Genomic DNA, 23,732 nt, shown 5'->3' with positions numbered 1-23,732 from the left:
ATTGTAATGCACATTTCAATTAATTAGCAGTAGCAGATGGAGATGATCAGTAAGAGCTCACACATGCACCGAAGTTTGATGGACTGTGCCAGCAGTCATGACGATAAACCAGAAACATCTTCCTAGCTGTATAAACACAGGTGATGTTTTACTGTCAACAAACTTTGTTCCGAGCACATAAATCTTGATGAAAAAAGAAACCCTCAGCCAACTGCAATTTCATCGAAGAACAAAATGGCAGAGTGCTTTGGTGCAAGATTTGAATTACTTTTAACATTTCCTTTTTTTTCAAATGGGAAATTCGTTGACCAATAATCTAATGAAGCAATAGCATAACGTAGTGGGCACATCGTCATGCACACATGGCTTTCACTCTACTTGATGCTAATAAATGTCAAGGAATTATCAGTCTAGCTTCTGAACATTCAAGAGAGGCAATTGTAGTCATTGGTGTAGCCAGGGTGGGGGGGGGGGTTTGGAGGGTCGAATCCCCCCTCCCCCCTTCTCACCTTTCCCACAGAGCAGAAAGTTTCAGGTGGTGGGCTCAGAAAGTGCGACACAGTTTGAATGGGAAAGGTTGAACGGGAAGGCAAGTCAAGAGCAAGATAAGGTCCATTAGGAGGGGGGAGGTGTCATGGGGGCAGTCCCCTCTCCATGCACATGCACAAAACGTCTTCGCCGTCGCGCCAAGAACAAATAGGCGATAGTTGCGGCTTACTATGGGTCCGCGTCAGCTTGCGTCTGATTGTGGAAAAAAGCAACTACATTTGTGCTTGTTGGAGGGAAGAAAGATAATTTTGGCTGGATGCACTGGCGATGGATGACACCTGAACATTGGCCCGAAAGGGGGATGGTGCTATGAAGAGGGGGAACAGAATTGGAGAAAGTATAGAGTGGGGAGCTAAAAAAATACAGAGGGCCTATTTAAAATAATTATAGTATTTACAATAGTGAATATTAGGGCAATTTACTCAGACATTTCACCTCCCATGCAGGGGACACACCTGCTAGTGGGCATGAATAGGCTGAGCAGACAATGAAGAGAGCCCATTTCAAGAGGTGCAAGCCGACGGGATATTGTATCTAGTAAGATTCCAGAAATTTGGGGGGCCATAGCTTAGTTCACGGCCGGTGTTGAGGCTTTCTTGAAGTGAACACACAAGTTCGTCCGCATCACTGCTCCCCCCATGCGCAACATGCCTATGACGGGCACATAGTGATTATGGGAACAGAGAGAGAGAAAAAAATTACACAGTTCCCATGTACTGTGGGTATAAATGTAAGCGAAGCTTTCTGTGATGTTTGCTTCAATTGACGATAATTAGCAGTGATGTTGATGGCGAACGTTTGATTTCTTCAACGTTTAGTGCAATACGAGAGTGGTGAGTTGATGTTAAACGTTTCCTTGGCACGTTAGAAGTAGTAGGACTTGGTGGTAAGATATATACAGTGTAGACCGCTTATAATGTAAGTCGCCGGAGTCATGAATATACGCGCTATAAGCAGTACCGCACTATAACCAAAGCAACAATTTTCAAGGCCCGCACATATGCAAAACATGTGCACCGAGCCGCCACGCGTATGCGACAGTCAAGGAATGCGGCTAAAACGTTTGCATTCAATTTACAGTCGAATCTCATTAATTCAAACCAAATCACGCGGTGGCGCCTCCGACCGGCATTGCTCCGGCACCGCCATAGAGTAAAAGCTTAGGAGAGACCCCTCAATGTTGCGCGCGAACAAAACAAAACAAACAAAAAAAAAGTAAGAAAAAAAAAACGCGGCGGAAATTACACCCTCTCTCAAATGGCAAGGTCGCCGATTCTGCGTTGCGCCGGAACATGCGTGTATGTGCCGACGTCTCAGCCACGCGTAGAAAATGGCAGTGAACTCTTCTTTCTCCTTTATGCTTCCTCTACTTTCTAGTCACGTGTTGGCCTTGCACGCTGCGGCTACGGTGCAGAGGGAAGCAGCGGTGCTGTCCCAGGCCGGCCAACGAAACTACACACGCTGGCAAACGCCCGCTTCCCGATAATGGCAGAAAACGAAACTTCGGGAAGCTGGCGCCGGGCCGCTGGAGTGGCGGCGCCTGCACGGCGGCGGGCGCGCACGGTGACAGTCGAAAGTGAGGGAGCTACGAGGGAGGGCGAGGGGAGCCACCGAAGCGGCAGAATTGCCGAGGCGAAATCCGCTTCCCTGCCACCCTCCTACCTCACATTCCACGGTCTCCGCGTGCGCCCTTCGCCGTGCCGTGCCGGCGCCGCCCGCTCCCTGAAGTTTCGTTTACTGCCGTTATCGTGAAGCGAGCGTTGGCAGTTTCGTGGCCCTCACTCACTATGTGCGCCGTGATATTTCACGACTCGCACTTAAGATTTTGGTTTCAGCCTCACTGGCTGTTCGTTCGCACCACGTGCCCTTCTCCTCCACTTCGTCTCTCTTTCTTCCTCGAGCACTCCTTGGGGCGCCCGTTTGAGGGGAGCGTTCGCCGTCTTCGCTGACTTCCGTACTCCCAGGCAGCCGCACCATAACCGGTATTTCGTTTCCCACAACTGCACTATAAGCGATACGTGTATACATGGAGTGCTATGGGAAAATTAACGAGAGTCTGAAAAGATCGCACTATATCCGGTCCTGCACTATAAGCGGTTACGTTATAAGTGGTCTATACTGTACGTGGGTGTGCAGCTACTTACAGAGATCAGTCTACGTGCACACAGAAAATGGCCCGACATCCAAGCATTACGGTAGCCGAGGAGTGCCTCAAGGCGGAGTGCTTAGTCCGACGCTTTTCAATCTAACCCTCATTGGATTAGTTGACAACCTGCCAAGTACCGTACGACTTTCCATCTATGCGGACGACATCTGCATTTGGGCATCAGGTGTAACACGACTTCAGCTTCGCGCTCGGCTTCAGAAGGCAGCCACAATGACATCTTGCTACCTTCGTCAACAAGGACTTGAAATTTAACGTGGAAAATGCGCAATGGTGGCATTCACCAGGAAGCCAATGTCTGGGCTGCGATCACGCAAACAGCTCGCTTTCCGCACGTTCAGTTTGACTGCTACATCACAAATTGGGAAATCTGCGGTACCGCCCTGCTGTCTCTGACGGCCGCTGACGCAATCACAATTCTGATCAGTTCAAAGAGAGCAAGCGAAGGAATGGAAAAGCGAGCTGTTTGCGCGATCGCACCCCTGCTTACGGCATATCAATTAACGGACAACTTATACCATACAGCAGAAGTCACAGGTTCTTGGGAGTCGTAATTGACAGAGACCTGTCTTGGATTCCGCACGTGAATTACGTGAAAAAGCGGCTGACTGCTATCTGTCACCTGTTCAGGTTCCTTGCAGGAAAAAGTTGTGGAGTTTCCGTACACAGTATGTTACAGCTGTATATGTTGTTGTTCGTTGGATTCCTGTGGTACAGCCTGCCTGCAATATCCAACACCTGCGAGACTAACCTGTGTACGATTCAGAGCATTCAAGCCCAAGCCCTTAAGATATGTCTTGGCTTACCACGCAGTGCGTCAACGGCTGAAACCATTGCCATTGCCCAGGATTACCCAATCACGATGCACATTACCATTGAGACAATGCGTATGCATCTCGGACACTATGCTAGGACCCCTTCCCACCACCTGGCGAGCCTCACTGCTGAAAGGACCTGCTCGACATTTAGCGCTACTGTCAGTGCACATTGTGCATCGTTTACTTCAGGGTACGCGCCTGCGGCCAAGCCAGTGTTTCCTCCGTGGTGTTTGAACCGTCCACAAGTACATATAACGATTCCAGGACTACAGAAGAAGTCAGATCTACCGGCCCCTGCTCTAAAGCAACTGAGCTTACTCCTCTTGCATGAAAAGTACACAAACCACGTGCACATCTATACCGATGGATCGACTACGGCGTCCAGTTCTGGTGGTGCAGTGGTTATACCAACGCGAGGAATAACACTGCAGTTCAAGACATCGCTTGTCATGACCTCAGCGGCGGCAGAACTAATGGCTCTGCGTCGTGCACTGGAATTCATTGATTCTGAAAGACCTAGAAAATGGGCTGTGTTTTCTGACTCAAAACCGGCATTACAGTGCATGCAGTCAGTTCTGCGACGCGGATGTCATGAACAGCTGACATACGAAACCGTGAAACTTCACCATCGCGTCCAACAAAAAGGCCACGAGGTTGTCTTTCAATGGGTACCTTGTCATTGTGGAATCAGTGGCAATGATTCCGCAGATAACACTGCTCGCACATCACACCAAGAAGAGCACAGCGTTCCAATTCCGTTTTCGAGGACAGACGCCGCAAGGCAGCTTCGACACCTGGCACGCAGTCTCTCACTGACCGAGTGGAACTCGCCAGACTTACACGACTGCATCGATTAAACCCCTCACTGCAACTCCGACCTCCATTCGGACTTCCTCGACGTGAAGCTTCGCTTCTCTGTCGCCTTTGGTTAGGAGTTGCCTTCACAAAGGCATACTCTACATTAATTGGAGTGACCGACAGTGCAGCATGCGAGGTCTGCGGCACTGACGAAACTATCGACCACCTGCTGTGCCACTGTCCACGATATACCCCAGAAAGACAAGAACTTGCTGACGCAATAAAAAAAAACTGGACAATCAGACACTTTCGGTGCAGGTGCTGCTGGAACACCGCCCCCATTACTCGTCGGCCCATAAAGCGGTGAAGGCACTTTTGTGTTTCTTGAGGACGACGGGCTTGTGTCAACACCTGTGACTATTAGTGCAATAACACATGCGTCAGTGAAATCACCGCTAATTTCCCTTCTTTCCTTCCCTCCTCTCTCTCCTTGTCATCTTTGTGTTCCCCTTTCCCATTCCCCCAGTGTAGGGTAGCCAACCGGACGTTATTCTGGTTAACCTCCCTGCCTTCTGCTTTTCTCTTTCCTCCTCCTCCTCCTCCTTGCATGCACCACTGCTGTTTGTCTGCATAGTACACAGAACACATAGCGAGACGTGTTTAGTTAAGGCATTTTTGTGCGCCATTGTTCATAACCTCCGAGAAGGTAAGAATTGTCATTGCCTCACACGTCACATTGCATTGTGGCAGAAGTGTTAAACTTAATTAACTTTAATTATGGGGCTGTGCGTGCCAAAACCACATTCGTATTATGAGGCACACTGTAGTGGTGGACTTACCCCCTGGGGTTCTTTAGTGTGCACCTAAATCTAAGTACACGAGCGTTTTGGATTTCGCCCCCATTGAAATATGGCTGCCATGTCGGGATTGAACACGTGACCTCAAGCAATGCCATAGCTGCTGAGCTACCGCAGCGGCCGTATGTTGATTTGACATACGGCCGCTTCCGTAGTGTTGCCTAGATGCTGTGGTGTTTTAATGCGGCTTTGCCTCTGCTCGTCCTGCATCAGTTGTATGCTTGAAAAATTTGGACAGTGTTTATTTTTTCAAAAATAGCAGAAACGTACCGTACTGTACTTCGAACATAAATTTATACAGTTTTTCTGCAACCGCTGTTGTGTCCAGTAGTAGAGTTTCCTTGCCTTCTTATGTCGACTTTTCCCTCTCCCGTGCTCCCCACATATATGGAAGCTGCGAGCGAAGAGTGGCAAGGCTGTCATTTCGTGACTGCGTCGGTTCTATCCATTCTCTCTCTCCTCTCCCTTCCTCCTCTCTACCATTCTATATACTTCCCCTCTGGCTTGTAGCATGATAGTAGAAAGGTAAGCGTTGCAGTTTCTGCAATGCTTTTGTGGGGGTCACGGATAATTACAGTCGTTAAGGCGTTATTGTTGTAACGCCCAGGGAGCTCCAGAGGGCATTGTGGCGACGTGATGTAAAGGCCCAAATGGGTTTCTCTCGTCGCCTTTCCTCTCTGCTACGCTCCTGTCATGTGCATACACGCTCTGAACCACCTCACGATGTGGTGTGCAAGACAGCTACAGCAGCTGCAGCAGCAGCAGTAGAAAAGTCGAAGGAAGAGGTAAAGAAAACTTAGCTTTAAAAATTTATTGAAGTGAAAATCGACAAGCATGCAAAAAGCTGTCTGAAGCAACCACACATTTTTGTTTGTTGAAAGAATGATGACTTTATCATTCTCTAGATAATGACCAGCCCTTACTTTGTGCCTGTCACCAGTTGCGCCCACAAAGTGCACCACTGACGAGATCATCCGTGGATAATATATGTGCCGCCTGACCTTACGGCTTGCAGAAATATGTGCTGCTTGCAAGCATATTTGAGGTGTGATCAGAAAGGCGACAAAAAGGATGAGACAAGCACGTGCTTAAAACTTGGGTGCATTGTTGCTCCCCACCAGGCCTTCACTTCGTCTAAGAGCTTCTCATCTCTGGTACTAGACTGAATCGTCGACCACGCTGCTCGGAAGAAATGCATTCAGAATATATTTCGACTTGCTTGCCTATGAAACGCATAATAAGCACCACCACCCTTTTTTGCCCCCCCCCCCCCCTGTCTCTGACTTCCATTTTATAAATAAACTTGAGGAGAGCTAGTTACTTGGCTAGTTTGTACACATCGTTAAGAATGAAAACAGTGCAAAAAATGGGACATGAACGAAAAACCTACAGAATGCTCATTTGTGTGCTGCAAAATATGTCAAGGACGGGGCTACAGGGCCAGGGAAGCTAAGAAACAGCCACAATAAACAGGTTGGAGGGGAGGTGGATGAATGGCCTTGATGTCCACACAGCGGCGCCGCCTCGAAAAAGTTAACAGAAATATAGGAATGTTAGGAACCGCCGGCGCCATTCAACAACATGGTGAATGTTGAAGATTGCAACAGTGACTGACGGAAAACAGTTTTAAGGAGGGGAGTGGAGTGATGGATATGAGGAGGGGAGGGATGAGCATGAAAGGCACCAAGAATGAAGGTGGTGAAAAATTATGGATATACGAAGAGCATCACATCACTGCCCGATCCCTCTACACCAGACGACCATAGTGAGTTGCCTAGCTGATGTTCACCTACCCCGTCATAACACGTGCTGCTTGCTGCTGAGAGCTCATCCTAACAAAATGTCTTGCAGTCTTCAGAACAGCCGGGTGTCAAAAAATAAGGCACTTTCAAATCTCCCAGAGCTGCTAGCCTTTATTTTACTGTGAACTACAGATGCCGTAATTTTGACAAAGGCTTCTAACACAGAAAGCAGCCTTGCTTCGGTCTATCTGCCTCATCGATTCACGAGTGTGATCAAATAATGATATGTGTCATGTGATGAGGACTACAATACCATGATCGCAAGTTCCCTCCGAACATCTCTTCAAGCCAGTTGGATGGCAGGTCACTGAAAGTGAGTGACACTTGCATCGGTATGATACTATCGAAGTTCTAGCGCAAAGGTTTGTTCCTGTATTTTAAACGTAGAAGAATATAGCATACCCTCCACGCTGGAAGCGATAATAGGCAACTTGCAAAATAGTGCCCGCCCTATTCCGTACGTAGCCATGGCCAAACCACTCACTTGAAGATCTGGTTGGAAAACAACGCTTATCTCTGGTGTTACCTGTTCTGCAACAGGTCTCTTCTTGCTGTTTGCCTTTCTTTCCAGTGCCTTCCTGTCTTACTTTTTCTGTGTCAAGTAATGAATGAAGGAAATGCGAGTCCTTTTTCCGTGCTCGAAAAACGTATAAATGGCACATTTTCATACACCATTTGCAAAAATCCCAAGTTTGCTGTCTTGCCCAACTGTTTGGCGTGTTTTATTTATTTATTTCATACATATTGACAATCCCAACGGGGATATTATAGCTCTTCTTCACGGACTCCATTCATCCTTCCAAGTGTGGTCTCTCAAGGGGAGGAGCGTAAGCTTAAAGGCTTTAGGGTTTCTGGGAAAATTTCTTGTCCTCATGGTTCCTGACCCCACACCTAGCTGCCAAGAGGAAATGTATTGTTGTGGTTCAAGTGGCTTTTACCATCGCTGAAACCTAGAGGATACGGTAGTAGTAGGGCTTGGATTGATAAAGGTGAAGCTTTTCAATGGCAAGAATACATTGTTCTGCTAGTCTGTAGACGGGGATATTGTGGTTGGAAAATACATCTCTCGCACATGCGCAGAATGTATCTGCAAAGGGTGGGCCATGATTGGTTGCGTTGTTCACTATGGATTCATAAACAAGACAGCGCACTGTCTTGTTTTTGTTTGGGACCGTTTTTCGTGCTATCGTTTTTCCAAATCATGTAGCAACTAGGTCAGCAACATAGGCTGTATAAATGCATCAATTTGTAAATTAAATGTTAGTTCTTGTTTTTTAATATCATCGTTTTTAAAAATAGCATGAGGATGATAGCACAATTTGATGCGAAGTGGCTGCACGCCTTAGCAATAAAAAAATTTTGTCGGAAGTTGAGCGAAGTGTTGTTTCGGCAACCTAAAAATGTGCATCCTCGTTGTTAAAGCATGCTTTTTTGGAAAGTGCTTTGCATGGTGTACAACCTCTCTCTCTTAGAGGCTGTCCCTCCTTCACCTCTCTCTAGAGAAAGAGAGAGAGAGAGAGAGAAGGTGAAGGAGGGAAAGGCAATGAAGACAAAATTATCAACAGTTCGTGTGCTCACCATGGATTACTCCATACTGGTTTGGTGAGAACTATCAGCTGTTGCAAGAATGTTCAAGAAAAATAAGCATGTGGGTGATTGGGCATAATTTCATCGAAGGACACACATGTGCTGACATGGGGTGTTAATCCTTTAAGTGCCATGCCCAAGTCAACGCTCTATTTACGTGGGTGCCTGTGCACAATTTGTCCATGCCCGAGTAAAACCGTGTCATAATTTCCACTGCTCCCTCGATTTTTGAATAATGGGAAGTTTGGCCTTCTTGTGAACTCTGACTCAAAAGATACCGATATTGATTGTGAGGTGTGTTCAAGTGACAATGATAGCAACGAAGGGTCCGAATCAGTAATTATCATAATAATTTATTTTTATTTGAATATTTGGGTCAGGAAACTTTGTAGAAAGTTCAGCAACATATCGTCACTGAATTCCATATGAATCTTAAGCCTGCTAATCTGTTACTTGGAAAAACTGAACTTGACGTTCTTAGGAGAAACCTCTGGCACATGGTGGACAGAAACAGCCAGGATGCAAGACACACAAAAGGTTAATGATGCACTATTAGGCCAAAATAAGATCCTAGTTTAATTACCAACGGCACTAACATTTCAATTGCCTATTCTGTCAAAACTATTGCATCTCGGACAAACTAATAATTCATTCAGAAAGAGAAAAGAGCACTTTTGAGAAATGAATCCAGTGTGTCATCTGCTATGGAGAAAGGAGACCAAAAGGCAGGCGATAGTAGTGCAGTCACATGCCTGAAGATGACAGTACCCATGCGGCTATGCTGTGGACTGTCTATGTTTGTTGAGTTTAGGGATCTTTGGTTTCCTCTGTATTTTTCTTTTATCTGCTTTTTATATGTCATATCATTTTGATAAGCTGTGCCAACTTTAAGTCTATGACACTGTTGCTGAATAATTTTTTTAGTTTATAGTGCATTTAGATGGCACAATGCTGCTCAATAACTGGCATGGAGCTCTGCCTGAATACCATACATGAGTGATGCTGCAGCATGGTAATCTTCAACTCACTAGATTCATTCTTTCTACAGATGGCCATTGGTGCGCATGACAGCAAAGTGACCCATCTGTTATGGCCGTCAGTGCAGCAGAGTACATGTGGCTGATCAGCATGAGGCATCTGTCTCGAGACCTACCAATGTTTGCACCTCAGTGTCTGCAATCAGTAAGCACAAAATGGGAAGGATTAACTTGCACTGGTGTGTGATGTACAGTGTCTACGAGCCTTTTGCCAATTATTTGACTCCTGCATAAGCGGACTGTGAACTGCAGTGGCTTTTCTTTTTTTATCTGATTCTGTGACTATTTAGGTATGCACATGGCACGTTTGCTGTACCAACCTGGATCAGAGTTTAGTTCTGCTAAGCTGCATGGTGTTGCTGCTTAGGCTAGTAGACAATTGGCTCTGAGGGCCAATGGCTTCTGTGTACGTGGACTTAGCACTGCCAGTGGCTTTTTTTATTTTAAGCTTTTTTTTTCATCAGCTGTGTCTATTTGGGCATGTACGTGGCACATTTGCTGTACCAACATGAATCACAGTTTAGCTCTGATAGCTGCAAGGTATTTAAACAATTTTTTTTGCTGCTTAGGCTGGTTGATTTTAGTGCTTTTCTCGTGATAATTTTATTTGAAGTACTTGGAGAAGCTGAGTATCAGTTATTTACTTTAAGTTCTTTGCTTTTGTAGGAATGTGGCTTCTTGCACAGATCCAGAGGGTACTGGTTGTTTTTCTCCACGGCCCTTAATTTTGTACATCTCTACACCCTATTTTCTTTATGCAAAGAACTGTGATAGAGCAAAAAGTAGCTCTTGCATTTGTTGATTGGCTTTGCTAAGCCAGCTGTTCAGACCTGGTTAATGTCTCACATATTTTTAAGATCCGTATTTATGCCAAGAATCTTGCCACTAATCATTTAAGTGGCTCTGAGCCAGGCAAAGTGATTGGAAAGTGGAGTATGGGCACTGTGTAAAATTTGGCAAATAAGCTTGACAAGTGCCAAAAGCAGGTTGTGCTGTTCTTGAAGTTTCTTGCTGTTCCATTTTTAGAGGTGTGCACCAATATTTTTCATCTGTCTTCTTTTTGTAATGGACTGGTAATGAGAAGTGATTGTGCCATCCAACAGAGTACCATTGTAGTATATATGGGCATAAGTCACTTTCTAAGCATTGCAGAAGGAAACTTTCACTTTGTGCAAGCTTTACAGGCACATGCAGAATTTCCTTGATGCTCTGGCTATTTATATATTGTGGCAATGCTCAAGGGATTTCCTTGTTTGTTCAGTAACTGATCTTGCTAAAAAGATACTGCTCAAGCAACACATACTTAGTGCTGGATGTCTCTTATGTGCACCTAGTATTTGTGATCAGTGTAAGCTGTGTTGTGTTTTATGTTGACTGGCAAATCAGTTTTAGCCATTAGTAACCATGTGTTTTGAGAGAGGCTTTGTGCAGGGCCACAATAATGTTTTTGCTATTTAGTTAAGGTCTTATTAAGGTGACATATTAAGAAGTGACACATTTAGCCAGAATATCCCTACCTGCCTTTTATTTAAGCTGAAATGGAAACTACTCATGCTGATGTCACTTGTTAGACTTCGAGTAAATTTCAACATTCTGGTTTGGTGTATAATCAAAATATTTTGCTTGGAACTCTTGATGCTTTTCATTCAGTTTTGCTTCCAATAGAATTATTGAGTAGAGCTAGTTGACTGTGTATAAAACATGATACCAGTGTTTAAAGTGTAAAAAGTGGAAGCAAGAAGGATAGAAGAGAAAGTAAATGGACTTTGCTTGCATCCCTCCTCTTTTATGAGCCCCAGTACTTTGTACACCACATACCGCTTACTGTGTTATTTTGAACCACTGTCTGGGTGGAATGCATGTAATTTACACGTAAGCCTGGACTGTGACTATCTTTCCTTACATGCAGTTCATAAGTTGTTAGCAGCCGCTGTTTTGTGCCCCAGATAGACTAAGGATGTATGGCTAATGTCAGGTGTGCACAATGTATTCTGTATTTTGCATTGTGTATTTTAGGCATTAGGTTGTTAGAGCGGTGTACACGTTTTTATGTGTAGTAGTCATTTGGGCAACACAATGGAATGCTACGACACCAGAAGCATTGTCATTATGAAATGCATACATTTACTGTTCAATTGTTGCTATTGATTTATCTAATTTATTCTAATTGTCATAATATGAAAGATTATATTCAGGAAAAGTAAGAAGTAAACAGGAATAAATGCAATAGAATTATTTGAAACGTCGTGAAAAAAAAAAAGAGAAATGGCGTACTAACTGGGAAGACATATGAGCCAAAGTCACTAAACACTTGGCTGATTTAACTGTAGTTGACATCTACGTAATGCAAAGCGTCAGCGAATCATAGCACCATGAGACTCCGACATGCACCAAGCTGGTAAGGCCCAAGCAGCCCGAGACGTGCTTTGTCATTTTCCTATTGCGTAGTTTTCTAAGACGGCAACAGAAAACCAAAATGAAATCGAGCTAGTGGGCGCCGCCGAAATATAATGCTGGCAAAGCAAAACATGACGCTCACTTTATGCCACCTGCAGCAGGGTACGGTGATGCGATTGAGGTATTGCCTTTTAAAAGCATGCAGAATGCTTTCAACAGCACCACCCCACATGCGCTCTCAAACAGATAGGTGAAGGTGCTTATAGCAATGATGTATAGCTGTGAATGCGATGTGCAACAACCTGTGAAAAGATTTGCTGGTATTGGAAGAGGAAGCTGAGTGCATGGCGGCATTTTAATGCAACATGGGCCGGCGAGTACTGTGGGGAAGCTACTGTGGCTGGTGTCTACTGCTCTCGATCGTGCATGCCTCATGCCTTTTCTTGTTCACATAGGATGTAGCGTATCATACAATCGTAGTTTGGTGATGTGCTGAACGTTGGTGGTGAAAGATTGTGCTTTCCAGGAACATATTAACACGTAAAAAAGAAGCGTAACTGTGTTGTGTCATTTTTTTGTGTTCTCAATCGTGAACATTGGCACCAGGAAATCGTACGAAAGGGATCGTATCAATGAGGTTCTACTGTAATTGGAGGGAGTTTGCAGGAAAACAGTACGTACAGTAAGCTTGTCATGAGAAAGCAGGTGACAGGGTTTGTCAGAAATGTTGTCTTGTATGATGAAGTGCATAAACGAAAAAAAAAGAGGAGATTTAAATTTATTGATGCATGTGTGGTGCATAAAAAAAAAGAAAAAAAAGATTAAGATGACAACAGAAATAGCACAACAGCAGAAAGAGCACAAAGGGCGACACAAGGTAAGCATGTGAGGAGAAGCTTTTAATTGGTGGAAGTAGCAGCTGGCGTACTGAGTCGGACACGCATACTCACATGATTGCCTAGTGTGGTAGCTCAAGATAGTACTTTTTGTGCTTTTGTTGTTTTACCAGCCCACCTTCCATTCTCTCCTCTTTTGTTTTCTTCAACTCTTGAGTTAAAAATTGAAGCATTGAAAAACTGTTTGAACATGGTAAGAAAATGTTCCTGATTTGTCTACAATGCTGCCGTGGACATGCGAGGAAAATATCATTGTGCCACGTGCAACAAGGAGCCTACAATTTCACATTTAGGTCACTTGCTCTCTCCCATGTCTTTCGAGGCTCCCCAATCTTTTTTTTTTTTCTGCCTTATGCCACGCCAGCGATGACACTACAGCCAGTGTGACGGCCTGCAGACATACCGTATTTACTCGATTCTAACGTGCCCTCGATTGTAATGCGCACCCGTTTTCTGTGCCCCCCCCCCCCAAAAAAAACATCCTTTACAGTACCGCGCACCTCATGCTTTCAAACAGAAATACAACTTTCTCTCATTTGGAAAAATAGATTTACTCCCGATGCACTGAAGTTGCGATGGATAAAAAAAGTCGCAGTTTCGCACGAAAGGCGAAGTATCGAATGCGATAGCAAATTAGTAGACCGCTATACGAAGTAAAGATAGCAGTTTTATTGGCCGTATAAACTTGGAAACATTCGCTTACTAAATAAATTAACAAGCACGGTGTCATGCGCGCACAAGCACACATGAACCCATCTCGCTCGTTGTCCGCGGAAACGAGCTGTCAAAACGTGCTGGAGTGACGAAGCGCGGCAAGTGAATTTACCTTTGTGCTAGCATGCCTCTCGGTTCAGCGCGACCTATAAGTGGCGAAAACACAGCGCACGACGGACTTTCCCCGTCGCAGAACGCTTTCAAGATAGGGCCAACGCGATATCATATCGCCGAAGTGGATCGTCGCAGAATACGTCCTGCTTCGGTCCACTGAAAGTCTACCGCGTTGCTTTGCTGGCGAAAATCCTCTCCTTCTGTTTGCGCCAGTCTTGCACGCAAGTTTCAGATTCTCCGAACGTTCGTGAAGCGGCCCGATTTCCGTCCGTCTCCGCAAACATGATCACTTTCCTTTTAAATGTGGCATCATGATGAACTCGGCACTTCATGCTGATAGAGAAGGCGTAGAAAACGGGAACAAAGACGGTAGACTAATGACTAAGCATGTGTACTGCAGCACATGGACCAAGCAACAACAGCTAGGCTAGAGTAGCTAGGCTCGACGCACGTGCGAGGCGGTCATTTGGAATGCCAACGGCTATATGGTAACGCAGACTTAGGGTCCTACTCGAGTCTAATACGCATGCAATTTTGTACCTGTGTTACCGGAAAAAAGGTGCGCGTTAGATTCGAGAAAATACGGTAAGTGATTGGGCAAGTGTCCACACCAGTAATTACTTGCGGGAAAAGTTTGTGCACCCTTACAGATTTTATAAAAAATAAAAAGGAAGCAGTGATTCTTAATGTGTCCTGGTCGTCGAGTAACAACTCCTTTGTTGCTCTCAGGCACCTTTGTCAGACGCCAACCTTAGAGGTTACTTTAAGTGCACTGTAAAAAGAAGAAGAAGAAAAAAAAAGAAATAAGCTGTAGGCAAGGCATCACTACTGGCGCTGCCACAGCTAGGAGGAACCAATAAGTTGAGGGAGAATGATAAGTCAACATTGTGCTCTTTATACCTCTTTTCAAATTAGGTCCATTTCAAAAAAATGTCACAGTTTCGGCCTAAGGGCGAAGCAATGAATGCGATAGCAACACAGCAATGTCATACGAAGTAAGGTGAGCGGCTTTGGTAGCAATATGAATTGTAGTAAACATGAGCTGATTAAGTAAGCAGGTGTGCTGCGGCGTAAGTAGACCGACTTGAAGAGAGACTCGATGACCATGAGAAGGCGCGTGTGAAACGGTGGTGTTGATGAGAAGCGCTTCCCGTGTGCAGCGCGTGCGAAGGGACACACCTATAGCGCTGCACTGCCGATCTGGGCAGCATTGCATGTGTAGCGTGCGTTGGAAAATGTGGCCCTACTATTACTAACTGTGGTGTGAGCGCGCACAAACAAACATGAATAGATCACACTGAATGACTGCAGACAACGACTGTCAAAACGCTGGCAGCAAGCGCATATACGCCGCAGCGGGCGAAGGTACGTGTGGTCTATCGCTTCAACGGAAACTGAGCGGCGAATGCACAGCGCATAAAGTTCAGAGCCGTGTGGAGATAAGAGACGTTGCGAGCGAGCGACGAGCGCGGTTGTTGGCAGAGTAGAAATGCGCCCCCCCCCCCCCCCCCGCTCCCTCCGGCGCTCGCTTCCCGCTTCCTTGCTTGCACGCGGAAGATTGAGTGCGTTCGCTCTCCGTGACAGCGTGCGTCCCCGCACGCGGCGTGCGGCGAAGATTTTATCTATACGGAACCTCACGGCGATGGCAGAAATCCAGTGGAAGTGTCCATATAATTGCTATCGCAATAAAATTTATCTGGGAATATATATTCATTTAAATGCATCACACTTATTCCAGCATGTTTCTCAGGTTGCAAGAAAAGTTTTCCAGTGTTACTTAAGGAGCACTGACACATATTTTTGAAGTTTCAGAAACTCTCCCACACGCTTTTCACACTACATTAAAGCAGTTCTAAAGTTACACTCGAAATGCCTGACCTGGCAGCGTATTTCAAATTGCTAGTAGATACAGCGCACGACCGCTGGCGCCACGCTGCGCCGCTCGCGCGTACCATGTTTCTAGCCACCGCCGTCGGAACGGAGGAGGCGTTGACGGAGAAAACGCTGGGCTGGTGGTGACTAGCCTGCTGTTGGGATCGGTGGTATTATAAACGCATCACTGTTTTGATGATCCAAATATAATCTCACTATCAGGGAGTGAGCAGTCTACCTGACTGGAGCAGTATTTTTTTATTTGGGGTGTTGTTACGCTGCGCTCTGCAACACCCCAACAACCGCCACTTCGCGTCGGCGCCCGGCACCACGGCTGCCGCCGTGGCACCGGGGTTCAAACGAACACGCTGGCAAACAGAGAGGAAAAAAAAAGGAAAAGAAGCGTGATAACAATAAAAAAAAATTTTAGCCAGGGCGGGATTCGAACCCGCGTGCGCATGATCCCGAAGCGAGCGCCGTAACCACTCAGCCACACAGACACTTTTTTTTTTTAACATGGTATTTATTACAATGAATGAAATGTTGTATTAACCAGTTCCCCCTTCTACAAAAACTTTTTTTATAAATTACACACTGAACATTACCCGTTAAAACATGGCTGCATAAAAAGAATATTTTCGTTTCGTCTGTTAACTGTCGCCTATGTGACGTGCCTGAAACCATTGAACACTGTTTTATTGTTTGTAAAGATGCCATTTTATTTTGGGATGTTATCCATAGAAATTTGCAAAAATATTTTGATATAAATTCTCACAGTATCCGATATCTTGTTGCACCGTATGAAGATGTTCCATTCGATATGTTTTTACTGATAGGCCTTCATAGCCTATGGAAATGTCGTATGCAAGACCGAAATGCAGAAAAAACAATTTCCTCGAGATCACATTTCGTTCAGATGATCATACACTTAAAGGACATTTACGACCAAGAAGAATGTCAGCCGGCTTGGTATCCACTTTTGATTAGGTGTTTAACTCTCTCTTACAAGTTTTTGCTGTGAAGGACGGTGTTGCTGTGTGTGACGTTATCTTCATATGGACTGCTCGTTGACGTTTGATTAGTTATGTCCACCTAGTGCTCATATTATTGTAAATAGTTCCTCAGCCACACAGACACGCTTCCAAGGGTTGCATTCATGCGAACCATATGATTGCATTCGAGCGCCCTCGTCGAAAAAAACCACCTAGAAACGCGGTACGCGCGAGCGGCGCAGCGTGGCGCCAGCAGTCGAACGCTGTATCTACTAGCAATTGGAGTGTTGCGACCTGGCATCATCGACATTATCATGACATCATATCACAGAGCTAAATACGTTGGCACCCTATAGCAGTGAGGCTAGGCACGATATCATAATGTTGCTCCTAAAAAAAGGCCAACACGAATGCTGCAAGCATTTCTTATAGCTGTGCTCACACGTGGCAGACGCGTAAGTAACAGGGATGGAGTGAGTCAGCATATAATGACGTCACGATGCATCTAATTCCTGGATGCTGAAGCCGAAAATGGTTTGTAGAAAGAAGTATTCTATAGTATATTATTTAAGGCGATCTGACACTTACTGCTATTTTTGTCTCAGGTTTAGAGGATTTGGACATTCATTTGCCGCAAAAAAAAAAAATAAATAAAACGACAGAGAAGTAAAAAAGTCAGACATTTACAGAGCATTTGTGTAGATATTGTGTGGACCTGTGGAAATGTATATTTTTTATGAAATATGCCAATGGAACTGCAAGTGCTTCTGTTCAATACCACTAGTCTGCCTATTATAGATGTGTAATTTCACCTCGCTTTATATGCAGCCTTATATAAAGTATAGGGCTCATAAAAAGTTATAAATATGAAAACAAACTTTCTTGGAGCTTTCTCTATGGGTCTGTGTAAGTGCATACATTTTACAAAATGTGTTCATCAATTTGCAAATGAGTTGTATGTAGGTACCTCACAACATGACAGCTCATAGTGCCTATTAGATGTAATGGTGCTTTTTCTGATCACCATTCTGCCTCCTATAAATTTAATGTAATTGGACATCTTAAGTTACAGTCCCTATGGAAAACAAGAAGTACTATGATTCTGGCTGTTACAATGCTGATACAATGCAAGATCATACACTACAAAGGAACACTTAGTATTGTTTAGTAGAGCCACACTGTACATCTAGGCAAAAATGAACTGTTGTCTACAACTGTTCATGCTGTGCATATGACATTTTCATGTAATTTTCTTGTAATATGGTTGAGCCCAGTTATAACAAACCTGGATATTTTGTATTGTGTATGTTGAATAATGAAAATATCTCATTGAAGGTCGCATGTAGTGGAGCATTGTATGCCCATATCAAACTCCATCCAGCAGCACATTCAATATATTGAATGATGCATAGCACCATGCTCCTGCAAAGTTGATTTACCTTGGAACTTCCGTTTCCCTTGCTCTCCTTCAAGTGACACCATTCACTTTCCTTATTCAGAGACTTGCTTCAAACGCACTTGTTGTAACACAACTTGTTATACTCGTTATACGTGTTATACTGCAGCGGCGGCTGCGTATGGTACGGCTGAGTGTGGCCGCATGGGCCCTATCTTGAAAGCGATCTGTGGTGGGTACAGAGTCTAGGCGCGCTGAGAGCTGATAGCTTCGTGTGCACTGTGTTCTCGCTGCTGAGTTTGCATTGAAGGAGAGGCAGCACGAAGGGCAATTTGCTCACTGTTGCTGCCGCTCTTCCTCATGCCAGCATTTTTACAGCGAGTGTCCACAGTCATTCAGTGAGATGTGATCATGCTTGCTTGTGCGCGCGTGACACTGTGCTTGTTAATTTGATTAGGTTAGGTTAGGTTACAGCGAGTGTCCACAGTCATTCAGTGAGATGTGATCATGTTTGCTTGTGCGCGCGTGACACTGTGCTTGTTAATTTGGTTAGTAAGCGAATGTTTACAAGATTATACGGCCGATAAAATTACTCTTCTGACTTCGTATAGCTATCTAATAATTTGCTATCGCAATTGATGCTTCACCTTTCTGGTGAAACTGCAACTTTTTTTAACTCGTGTTCATGCAGAGGTGCTTGAAAGTTTTGTCTCACTATGTCTCTGTAAGCTTTTGTTCGTTCAGAAGCTCCAATATGATGGAACAATGCAGTGTTGTAAGTGAATGTCACAGTGCAAGTCTCACTTGTGATGTGCAGGGTGCCACAGTCTGGGAAACATGATTGAAGAGCAAGTAACTTAGAACCCAAGCACCAGTTTCAATGGAGCACATGATATCAATCGAAGTTTGGTCTGTTTTTCACTGCTTAAGTCACGCCAAGCAATGCCAAATGAATACTTGGGGGAAGTGCCATTCTTCCATCCAAAAACATGGCTTTTAGTTAAGCAAAGGTGAAGTGGAAATTATTATAAAGTATTCCTTTACCATATGTTCATGCATTGGCAAAGCCAGAGGGGGGGGGGGGGGGGGGCTGCCCTGCTCCTTGAGACATTCTGGCTGACCATATTAAGCTTGCAGCAAGATAAATTGTTATTTTATGACAGTGGGCACATTTCTGATATCATTGATGCAAAAATTATTTATGTAAGCAGGATACGTTGAATTGCAGTGATGATGTGCTGTCAACTTGTAGCAGACACCCCACTGTATACATTGTGTGGTGTACAATGTTTTTTGAGATTGAGATTGTATGCGCCTAAGTGAGATAACTATGCATGTCCTCAAACAAGGTACCCTGTGTGTGTATGTGTGTGCGTTTCTGTGGTGCTTTCAGAGTTGAAACTTCATTGCTATCATTTTATATTGTGTATGTCTGCTTATAAGAATGCTGCTTTATGTAGTGCAGCTGGAATCTGCAAATATTATGCATGGCATGGTTTTGAACATATAAATTTTGAATTCTTTCTAATGCAAGTATAGCATTTATTGCTGTGTAAAACCTATTGATCCTTGCACTTGTGAGGAATTAAACATTTTTTTGCAGCTACTGGTCTATTTTTGTACTTGCTTTACAGGCGTGACTTCATGCTTATTTATTTATTGTAATCGCTACTGGCTGCAAAGTTGAAGTGCGACATCGTTTTCTACACTAACGTTTGATGAGCGAACATGGCAACGAAAGTAAAGCTAATAAATCCATTAACTATATGTGGCTTGTGCTTTTTTTAAGCACACTGTTATGATTGTACTACTGGAGAAAGGTAGGCAGAGTGTGAAAAACTGCAGAAAATGTTAGACTTGATTTAAGAAGTGCTCTATGGGCCATCTTGTAGTCTCTTTAGCACTTTTTGTTTTTACAGTGTTAGGACGTTTTCTGATCTCGTTGCCCAGTTTCGCGCTGTCGGCAGCGAGAGCTAGAGAGGTGAGAGAAACGCATGCGAAGCTGTGTGTTGCTTGATCAGCGACACCATCTGGGTGGCAAAACCCACCGATTGCGCCCGTCGCCGTTATATCATCGTTGTTCCTTCATAATTCTATCGTAATCTTGCTGTCATCATTCAATCGTGATTATGACGCCGTCGTCATGCATTTGTCGTCGTGATGCCTTCGTGGTCGTTCCATCGTCTTTATTCCAGCTTCGTCATTCGATTCTCGCCATGATGTTGTCGTCACATGGTGATTGTCACGCCTTCGTCGTCATATATTGTCCTCAAGCTGTCGTCACACTGTCATACCATCGTCATCCCATTGTCGTCATAACGCCTTCGGCTGTGCCAGTCTGTGCTTAGAATTTAGAAAGTTGGTGAGCACTCGAGCACTGGAGAGGATGTGTAGTACTTCATACGAGAACACTATAAAAGATCCTTTACATTGAAATGTCACAGAGGAAGCAGGATCTTAATTCAGACCCCCAAGCGATTTGGCGAGCTCGAGTGCTAGTATGTATGTGCTGTATAGTGCTAGTGTATACCAGTTTTACAGCGAACCTGTATATGGCTAGGTGAAACCAAAATTCGTCCGTCCGATGTGCACAGAAATGTGGGCCGATCCTGGTGATAGGGCAGAAAGGGTCCAAGCGCAATGGCACATAACCCTGTGGACTCCGGGTGGTGAGCTCCGGGACCTGTAACGCACCCTTGAACTACTCTTGTCACACGGGAAAGAGAAAAAGAGGAGCGCCATTGGCCGTGCCATCAGTGACGTCATTAAATGTTTCCATGGAATAGAGTGTCCGTATACAGTAAAAGCTCGATGATACGATCACGGCTAATACGAATTTCCGGATGATACGAATTTTTCTGTGGTCCCGGCCGACCCCCATTACTTTGCAACGTGCTAGAGAACGGTTGTTACGAATCGATTTTCAGCCTGCGTCGGTTGATACGAATAAACGCCGCCCCACCGACGGCCGCGAATGAGAACAGCGCGCAGTCACGCGCTTTCTCTCCTCTTTTGGTGCGGAGGCGCGGCGCCGGACAGCGCGGACTCCGCGACTGGGGAAGCGGTGGCGCTTTTGGTGCTTTTGTACTTTTCCTCCTTTTCTGCGAGCAGTCAGATGGAGTGGCTGCTGCGCTTCGGGCCGCGTTCTTCGTGTTTGCGCCATTTTGCCTAGTCGCAGCGAGCTATGTCTCGCAAGCGGAAAGCACTCTCCTTTAAAGAGAAATTAGACATTCTTCGAAAGGTCGATGAGAATCCCAAGAGGAAGCGGACGGAGTTGGCTAAGGAGCTAGGCCTCGCAACGTCAACACTGAGCACAATTGTTGCACAGCGAGACGATCATGAAAAACGTGCTTTCGTTCAACGTCAACGCGAAGCAAGCGAATTCGAACACGCTTATTTCGAACATACCGCGCACCGACAATGCTCTTAGCAGCGCGCCAAATCACGCGGCGGCGCCTCCGACCGGCATTGCTCCGACACCGCCATAGAGCAAGAGCTCAGGAGAGACCCCTCAATGCCGCGCGCGAAGGAACGGTGGAAAAAAAAAAAAAGAACCCGCGGCGGAAATTTCCTTCTCTCTCAAATTGCAAGGTCGCCGTTTCTGCATCGCGCCGGAACAAGCGTGTACGTGCCGACTAGAGTGTTCTAGGCAACCGTATTCTAGCACACACTAGTGCCGACGTCTCAGCCACGCGGATAAAATGGCAGTGAACCCTTCTCCTCTATTTTCTAGTCACATGTTGACCTTGCACGCTGCGGCAGCAGCGCAGAGGGAAGCAGCAGCGGAGGCACAGTCGGGCCAACGAAACTGCCACGCCCGCAAACGCTCGCTTCCCGATAACGGCAGAAAACGAAACTTCAAGGGGCGGCTAAAATAAGCTGGCGCCAGCACGGAATCGAAGGTGAGAGAGCTACGAGGGCGAGGGGAGCCACCGAAGCGGCGGAGTTGAGGCGGCCAAATCCGCTTCCCTGGCGCCCCCTCCTCCCTCACCTTCGACGGTCTCCGCGCGCACCCGTGTGCCGCCGCCGCCCGCTCGCTCCCTGAAGCTTCGTTTTCTGTCGTTGTCGGGAAGCGACCGTTAGCCGGCGTGGGCAGTTTCGTGGCCCGCGCTTGCTATGCGCTTGCGCGCCGCGATATTTCACGACTCGCACCGTTCGTGCATCGTGCTATGGTGCACGAATACTTCAAAAATACGTCCTTTTAATTCGAACAAATTTTCGGGCCCCTTCGAGTTCGAATTATCGAGATTCGACTGTAGTTTTAATTGTTTCGATGATACGAATTTCGGCTAATACGAATATTTTTCGTGACCCCGTGAGATTCGTATCATCGAGCTTTTACTGTAATTTATATCGTAATAATGCAATGAAACATAAGTCTAGAACGGCTGAACTTCGCCTAGGAGATCTCCAGTCAGATCGCCTCACACTAGAAAGCTGCAGCACTCCCCAAGAGTCAGTCCTCTCACCTTTCCTTTTTAACATCACCATGGCAAAACTACTACCCTTATTGGACCAAATCTCTGACCTGAAAGGCAGTATTTATGTGGATGCCACCACCTTCTGGGTAAACAGGCAATGATGCGCACATTGAGGCAACATTACAGGAAGCGGTCCACACCGTGGAATCCTACGTGAATGATAAGGGACTCGCATGTTCACCGCATAAATCTGGGCCGCTATTTTGTAGCGATGCCTTTAATGTCATAATGCCTTCTCGCGCTTATCGCGCTTTGTCAGTGGTCAGAGCGACGGTCCGCTCGCGTTATCAATGTTGATATCGTGAGCGGACCGTCGCTCTGACCACTGACAAAGCGCGATAAGCGCAAAAAGGCATTATTACTTTAAAGGCATCGCTACAAAATAGCAGCCCTGAGCTGGTCCTCCTGCACATATTTCGTGGCAAGCAGAACATTAAGGGCACCTCACCGAAAATCACTATCATCGTGAGCAATCAGCCTATCCTCGAGGTCCACACAATGAGGGTCCTAGGTCTTCACCTTCAAAACACCGGACGTAATGCGGAAACATTAAATCGACTGGAGAGCAAAGTCTTGCAAACCCTCAGAGTCATCACCAGGATAAGTAATAAGTATGCAGGCATGAAGGAGTTGAACCTGCTTTGGCTGGTTCAGGCTTTCGTGCTTAGCAGTTACACACTACTGTACCTCCGCTTCATGTCGGTCGAGACGCTGCTGCGGAAAATGTACAGGACGGCCGCTGGTCTCCCTATACAGACTCCTGCGGCCAAACTCTTTGCTGTAGGACTCCACAACACATTGGACAAGATGATAGAGGTGCATCTCACGGCGCAATATGAAAGATTATCCCAAATCCCGGCAGGTCGCTTCACACTTGCCGAAGCTGGCATCCATTACACCCATGTCCTAGCCCCCAAGGTCAACACCTCCCCTGACCAGTGGAGATTCCTCAAAATTACTCCCATCCTCCGAAACATGCATCCTACCCATCACTCAGAAAAAGGGGCAGAATGCGCCAAAGCCTTACACACATTTTAAATCCCATAGAAAAACGACGTACGTTGACGCGGCAGAGATCACGGACCACCTGGCGTTCTCGCTGGCCGTCGTCAACTACGAAGGTCAACTTATGTCGGGAGGATCGGTAAAAACGTCTAACCCGGAAGAGGCGGAGGAAGCGGCTATTGCCTTCCTCTCTACCTCCATAAGCAACTCCAAATCCGCCATTCGAAATTTCACATGGGGACACATTTCCCGA

At 45.6% G+C, this 23,732-nt stretch overlaps 3 protein-coding genes across 18 annotated transcripts in view; 2 read left to right on the top strand and 1 right to left on the bottom strand.

Moving 5' to 3' along the window:
• The window catches only part of LOC119436609 (helicase SKI2W-like), a 285,769-nt gene extending 272,293 nt beyond the window's left edge, over positions 1-13,476 (top strand). For all 3 annotated transcript variants that reach the window (XM_049659019.1, XM_049659011.1, XM_049659021.1), the window contains one exon: positions 9,624-13,476. The gene's annotated coding sequence lies outside the window, so the exon portion shown is untranslated. The remainder of the gene's footprint in view (positions 1-9,623) is intronic.
• LOC119436607 (nose resistant to fluoxetine protein 6-like) overlaps positions 1-23,732 on the bottom strand; it is a 211,581-nt gene that overhangs the window by 81,805 nt on the left and 106,044 nt on the right. The window lies entirely within an intron of this gene.
• The window catches only part of LOC125941562 (uncharacterized), a 138,288-nt gene that overhangs the window by 106,646 nt on the left and 7,910 nt on the right, over positions 1-23,732 (top strand). The gene's annotated exons all lie outside the window — the stretch shown is intronic.

The sequence above is a fragment of the Dermacentor silvarum genome, chromosome 1, assembly GCF_013339745.2.
Source record: "Dermacentor silvarum isolate Dsil-2018 chromosome 1, BIME_Dsil_1.4, whole genome shotgun sequence".
Lineage (NCBI taxonomy): Eukaryota > Metazoa > Arthropoda > Arachnida > Ixodida > Ixodidae > Dermacentor > Dermacentor silvarum.
Note: the sequence above shows the minus strand (reverse complement) of the source record. Positions and strands in the feature narration are given on the sequence as shown.